This window comes from Oreochromis niloticus, linkage group LG23, assembly GCF_001858045.2.
Source record: "Oreochromis niloticus isolate F11D_XX linkage group LG23, O_niloticus_UMD_NMBU, whole genome shotgun sequence".
Taxonomy (NCBI): Eukaryota; Metazoa; Chordata; class Actinopteri; order Cichliformes; family Cichlidae; genus Oreochromis; species Oreochromis niloticus.
In genome coordinates this window covers 28,368,337-28,373,877 of record NC_031986.2, presented here as the reverse complement: position 1 = coordinate 28,373,877, position 5,541 = coordinate 28,368,337, and the positions used below count along the sequence as shown (strand labels likewise).

The following is a 5,541-nucleotide window of genomic DNA, read 5'->3' as shown; positions in this document are numbered from 1 at the left end:
AGTATCAGTGAGTGCTGCTTGTTTGTGTTTATTGGGCTCAGATCAAATCATCACATCATGTTTCCTTCTCATTCTTCCAGATTCTGTGAGTCATCAGGAAATCTCTCAGATCAAACTGAGTTCTTGGTGAATCTCTTCATTGGAGCAGCAAAGAAAGAACAGCAGACAAGAGAGAACATACTAAACACGTTATTGTCATTGTGCTTTAAAGAAATCACCAGAATTTATAAACCTTACAGAACTTACAACTATAGTATAGTCTTCCCATGTGACTTCCTGTTGGATCTGTACTCCCATGTGAAGGACTATGAGACTAAAACAGGCTTGAGTGTCCTTCCATCATTACAGTCAGTTTTCCAGTCAGCTCCTGCAGTCTGGTCCATAAACCTCTCAGAGAGAAAGACCTCCATCCTCCTGGAAGTGCTGAAACTCCAACCAGAGAAGAAACAAGTGGAGCTGACAGGCTGCTCACATGAAGAGAGTGAAGTGAGGAGTTTCCTGCAGTGTCTGCCTTATATCTCACAGCTCAGGTAAATGAAATCTTCTTCACATGATTAAGACGAGATGCTCCCTGAAATCAACAGTGGAGATATTTGACGTTCTATGAATTATAATTTAACTGTACCTTTTTAAAAAAAAATTCATTTGATATTCCCCTGTTATCAGTTTTATATTTATTAGTTTTATCTATGTAGCCTACTACACGATAGGGTAGGGGACGTTAAAGTAAAAAGGAGAGAATGGGCCATTAGCTACATTGGTAGGAGGGCTAAGGTGAGTTGCGTGCAGAAGAATGACTGGAGCCACAGGTAAAGCTGCTGGGAATTGTATTGAACTGTAAACGGCACTTTCATAAACGGGAATGACAATATGAAAATAAAATACAATAATAGCAATAATAGTAATACCTCAGAATCCTTTCTGAGCTCAGATATGTCAGTCCTGCTGGCTTAATAGTCATTGTTTAGTTAAGTCAAATCCAAAAGGTCAAAAGTCTGTGATTGGTGCCTTTTTTGTTCTACCGCACTGTTGCAATTGTTTTCGGGGGAAGAGCAAACTGCCCTTCTGGGCCAAGTGGGAATGAAATCCAGGCCTCACAATCCCACAAAAACCCTAGTCTGTAAACAACAGTGCTATCACTAATTAACTTCACATTCTATAGTGATGTATATGGCCATATGTAAATAATGCAAGTGCTTTAACCAGGACCAGCACAAACTATTAATTCTAATTTCTAATAGTAATCTTTACAGTGCAGCTTAATTATGGAATGATATTTTTATTCTCTTTTATATAGTATTTTATTCTTTTTATCTTATCCTATTCCATTTTTTTTTCTTAATTTTTGCTGCTGTAACTTTGCACTGTCCACTTTCTGCTGTGACACAAACTTCCCACGTGTGGGACTAATAAAGGGTTATCTTATCTTAATTTTTAAAATCACAGTCAGCTTATTTGTTCATCAAAGGTTCACATTTTTATCAGATATCATGAATTAACCATAAACTATGGTAGATTATTTTCATACAGTACTGCACCTTCAACTGAATTACAGGACTATTGCTTTCCACGGCATAGCAATGAAGCAATATGTTAATTACATTGAAATGCACAAAATAAAATTACCAAAATATATATCAGTGCATTTCTCAAATATAATTTTACCTGTTGGTGGTATAACACACTTATTTCAACCAAATAAATCTTTGCAAAGTTACCAATATATATATTCCTGCAACTGGTATCATTTTTTTCAATGCAGTATAATTGTTTTATCAAAGTAAGTCTTTGCAATAATACCAAAAACTATATGAATGCCCATAGGTTGTAGTTTTATTGTGTATGTGACGTATCGGCATAACAAGACTATGTGGAGACATCAATCGTTTCTTTACAGTGCGGTTCGAGCATCAAATGCAATAGGAAAATAAAATAAATTAATGAGCTTTAATATCAAAATTAACTTCATCCCATTATTTTTTTTTGTGTGTATTTAATATTCAACCAGTAATGCTATAGTAACATCAGCACATAAGAATGTTCAGAGTAGTTAGCTCCGTGGGAAACCCCGTGCGTTCTCCCACAGTGAAAGCTTGGTCAGCTCCAGCTGTACACCAGCATTTAACACAGTTAGCTTCTAAGTTAGCTTGATTCTCCCAGTCCCAGTTTAACTCACCAGCATGCTTCTAATGTTCAACTCTCAAACAGGATCTGATCCGCTTCACCCACAGCCATGCAGATCTACAACATTGGAATTGAGCCATTAAATCCCCCATCACCTTCTTGTTAACTTATTAGCTCAAATGCTAGCTCAACAGTTACCACTTTCTTTCACTGTGACAGTTCCAAGGTTCAAAATGTTCACAAGAAATCGGATCCAGTTCTCCAAGGTACATGCAGATCTCCAGGATGGATATTTGCTCAATTTAGCTTCTTTATAGTTATTTTTTAGCAATTAGCTTGGCGGTGAAAATCAAGATATGAAGTGTAGATGTTGTTGTTCCACTCTGTGTTTCTATGTTGTTGATATTTAGTGTTTTACTGCTAACACTTTATAACAGCTACACATTCTTAAGCATTAGTGAGGTTTTAGTTAATACTTATTTCATCATTTATGAAGCATTACTCCTCCTTAGTATGTCATTCATAAACATGGATATAAATGGTTAAGTGTTGCTTAATAAGCTCATATAAAACCTGTTTAATGACAGCAGTTTGATACTTTTTCAATGATGGATTAAGAATCTAAAGTTTTACATGTATCACAGATATTCTTGGTTAATTCAGGCAGTTACTGGTTGTTAGTGAAGTATCTTGTGTGAGCTGGTCTAAAGTGAGGCCCATCCATGCCTCACAAAGCATTTATCAAATAAAGTGAAAGGTCAGCAGGACCTGGAGACTCCAACCAGTCTCAGCTGTCTTCATGACAGAAAAAGGAAAAAGCACAAAGTGATACAGAACATACAAATATTGATCACAAGATGCAAACATAACTCACTGAAGGTTTGCAGAATATTAAATGTGAGCAGGACCAGAGTCTGAGTTTGTTTGAGGCTTTAAGAGAGAAAGAGACGCACTGAGCAGCTGCAGCCACAGAGAACTTTAACTTCAATGTATCGAAACTTCTTCTTTCAAATCAAATATGAATGAAGTGATCAGAAAACACTAGTGAATATTTCACAGAGCGTCACAGACAAGTGTAAACAGCACAAACACAATGTTGATGTTGAAGTGATCAAAGCTACTTTAGGCTGCTCCCTCATCACGAGGAGTCACCTGATAATGCAGGAAAGTGTCTCTGGGATGTTTCAGAGTTTGGAAGTTCTTTAGTTGGTTCCTCAGGTTCAACTTTCCTCTGGTTTGTAGTCAGTTAGTTTGAGTAAACAGGTCAGCGTCCAGTCAGGTTCACTTCCAAAGAGCTCCTGAATGAAACACATCAGTTCAGCTGTTTGGTGCTGTGCTTTCACACAGGTGACCTCAGGTGGATGATGAAAGAAAAGGGCGTGGCCTCCTCGTGTGTCACAGTGAAAACTCAGAGCAGCTGCTCAGGCTAAGGAGGTGATCAGGTTCAGAGGTGGCTCGCCATCTCCTTCATCATGGAGAATCCAAAGCAAACAGCATTTCCTGTAACATCAAACATTAGCCTGTATAACACAGAGATGTTACTGCATTCAATCAATAAATACCAGTATTCAGTGACCATAACCAATATAACATCTAAACTCTCAAAGTACTCTGAAATACATGAATTAATACAACACTATATCACAGCTGTTCTCACACAGAGTATTCTACCTTTTCACAGTGTGGGAAATAATTATTTGATCCTCTGCTCAATTTGTAAGTTTGCTGACTGACAAAGAAATAAACAGTCTCTGATTTTTATCACAGTTTCATTTTACTGAAGATAGAAAATCAACAAAGATCCAGATTAAACACAAAAACATTACAAAGTGATTTGTGTGTCACTGAGTGAAACAAGTGTTTGATCCATCAGTAGTGTGTGGTTGTTTTTATGCAGCTGAGATCAAATCATCACTAAATGTTTCCTTCTTATTGTTCCAGTGTTGAGTTTTGGGATCGAGATGAAGCAGTCAGGTTCTTTGTGAATCTGTTCTGTGCAGCAGCAGAGAGAGAACAGCAGACAGGAGAGAAGATGGTGGAGCTGTTATCATCAGTGTGCAGATATCAAACATTCCCTGTTCATGAGAAAGACATGGATGATGATGATGATGATGATGATGATGACGATGATATGAAGAAACGTCAGTGTGATCACCTCCTGGATCTGTACTCCCATGTGAAGGACTGTGAGACTAAAACAGGCTTGAGTATCCTTCCATCATTACAGTCAGTTTTCCAGTCAGCTCCTGCAGTCTGGTCCATAAACCTCTCAGAGAGAAAGACCTCCATCCTCCTGGAAGTGCTGAGACTCCAACCAGAGAAGAAACAAGTGGAGCTGACAGGCTGCTCACATGAAGAGAGTGAAGTGAGGAGTTTCCTGCAGTGTCTGCCTTATATCTCACAGCTCAGGTAAATGAAATCTTCTTCACACGAGTCAGATATCTGTATAAGACGAGATGCTCCCTGAAGTTCAGCAGTGGAAATATTTTAAGTTTAATTACTTAATTAATTAATTAATTAATTAATTAATTAATAATTTTAATGTAATTATACAGTTTTCTCAGGGCAGCATGGTGGCACGGTGGTTAGCACTGTTGCCGCACAGCAAGAAGGTCCTGAGTCCAATTCCAACATCAGGCCGGGGTCTTTCTGTGTGGAGTTTGCATGTTCTCCCCGTGTTTGCGTGGGTTCCCTCCGGGTACTCTGGCTTCCTCCCACTGTCCAAAGACATGCAGTTTGAGGGGATAGGTTAATTGGATAATCCAAATTGCCACTAGGTGTGAATGTGCGAGTGAATGTGAGTGTGAATGGTTGTCTGTCCCTGTGTGTTGGCCCTGTGACAGACTGGCGACCTGTCCAGGGTGTACCCCGCCTCTTGCCCTATGACAGCTGGGATAGGCTCCAGCGCCCCCCGCGACCCTGAAAAGGATAAGCGGAAGCGAATGGATGGATGGATATACAGTTGTCTGTATTCATGTGATATTTCTGTGTCATCAGTTTTATATTGACACATTAGTTTTATCCACATTGATCCTTCATTTCACATTAATGTTGTAAATTCACTAATGATGAAGGTTCAGTGTTTCCTTCTTATTATTCAGTTGTTGTTAACACTCACTTGAGTTTTTAGTCCCGTGAACATTAAAATGAAAGAGCTGAGCTGTTGTTGAAGCTTCACTGTCTGACTTACTAAATCAATCAGTTTCCACTTTGAAACATGTGACAGTCTTCTGTCTGTATGACAATAATGAAATGATGTCTAATAAGAATCAAACAGCAACAATAACACAGCCATGTTAAAAGAATAAAAACATGTCACATCAACTTTAAGATAAAACAGGCTCAAGCATCTGTTGCTGCACAGAGGGCTGAACAATGAAGCAGGTTCATCATAACCAGGCTTTCTTTGTGTCAGCA

At 38.6% G+C, this 5,541-nt stretch overlaps 1 long non-coding RNA gene across 1 annotated transcript; it reads left to right on the top strand.

Moving 5' to 3' along the window:
• The first annotated feature begins 468 nt into the window (after window positions 1-468).
• On the top strand, window positions 469-4,458 carry LOC112843815 (uncharacterized). Its single transcript, XR_003216336.1, has 2 exons — window positions 469-530; window positions 4,066-4,458. It is a non-coding gene; the product is annotated as an uncharacterized LOC112843815 (long non-coding RNA).
• Window positions 4,459-5,541: the final 1,083 nt, after the last annotated feature.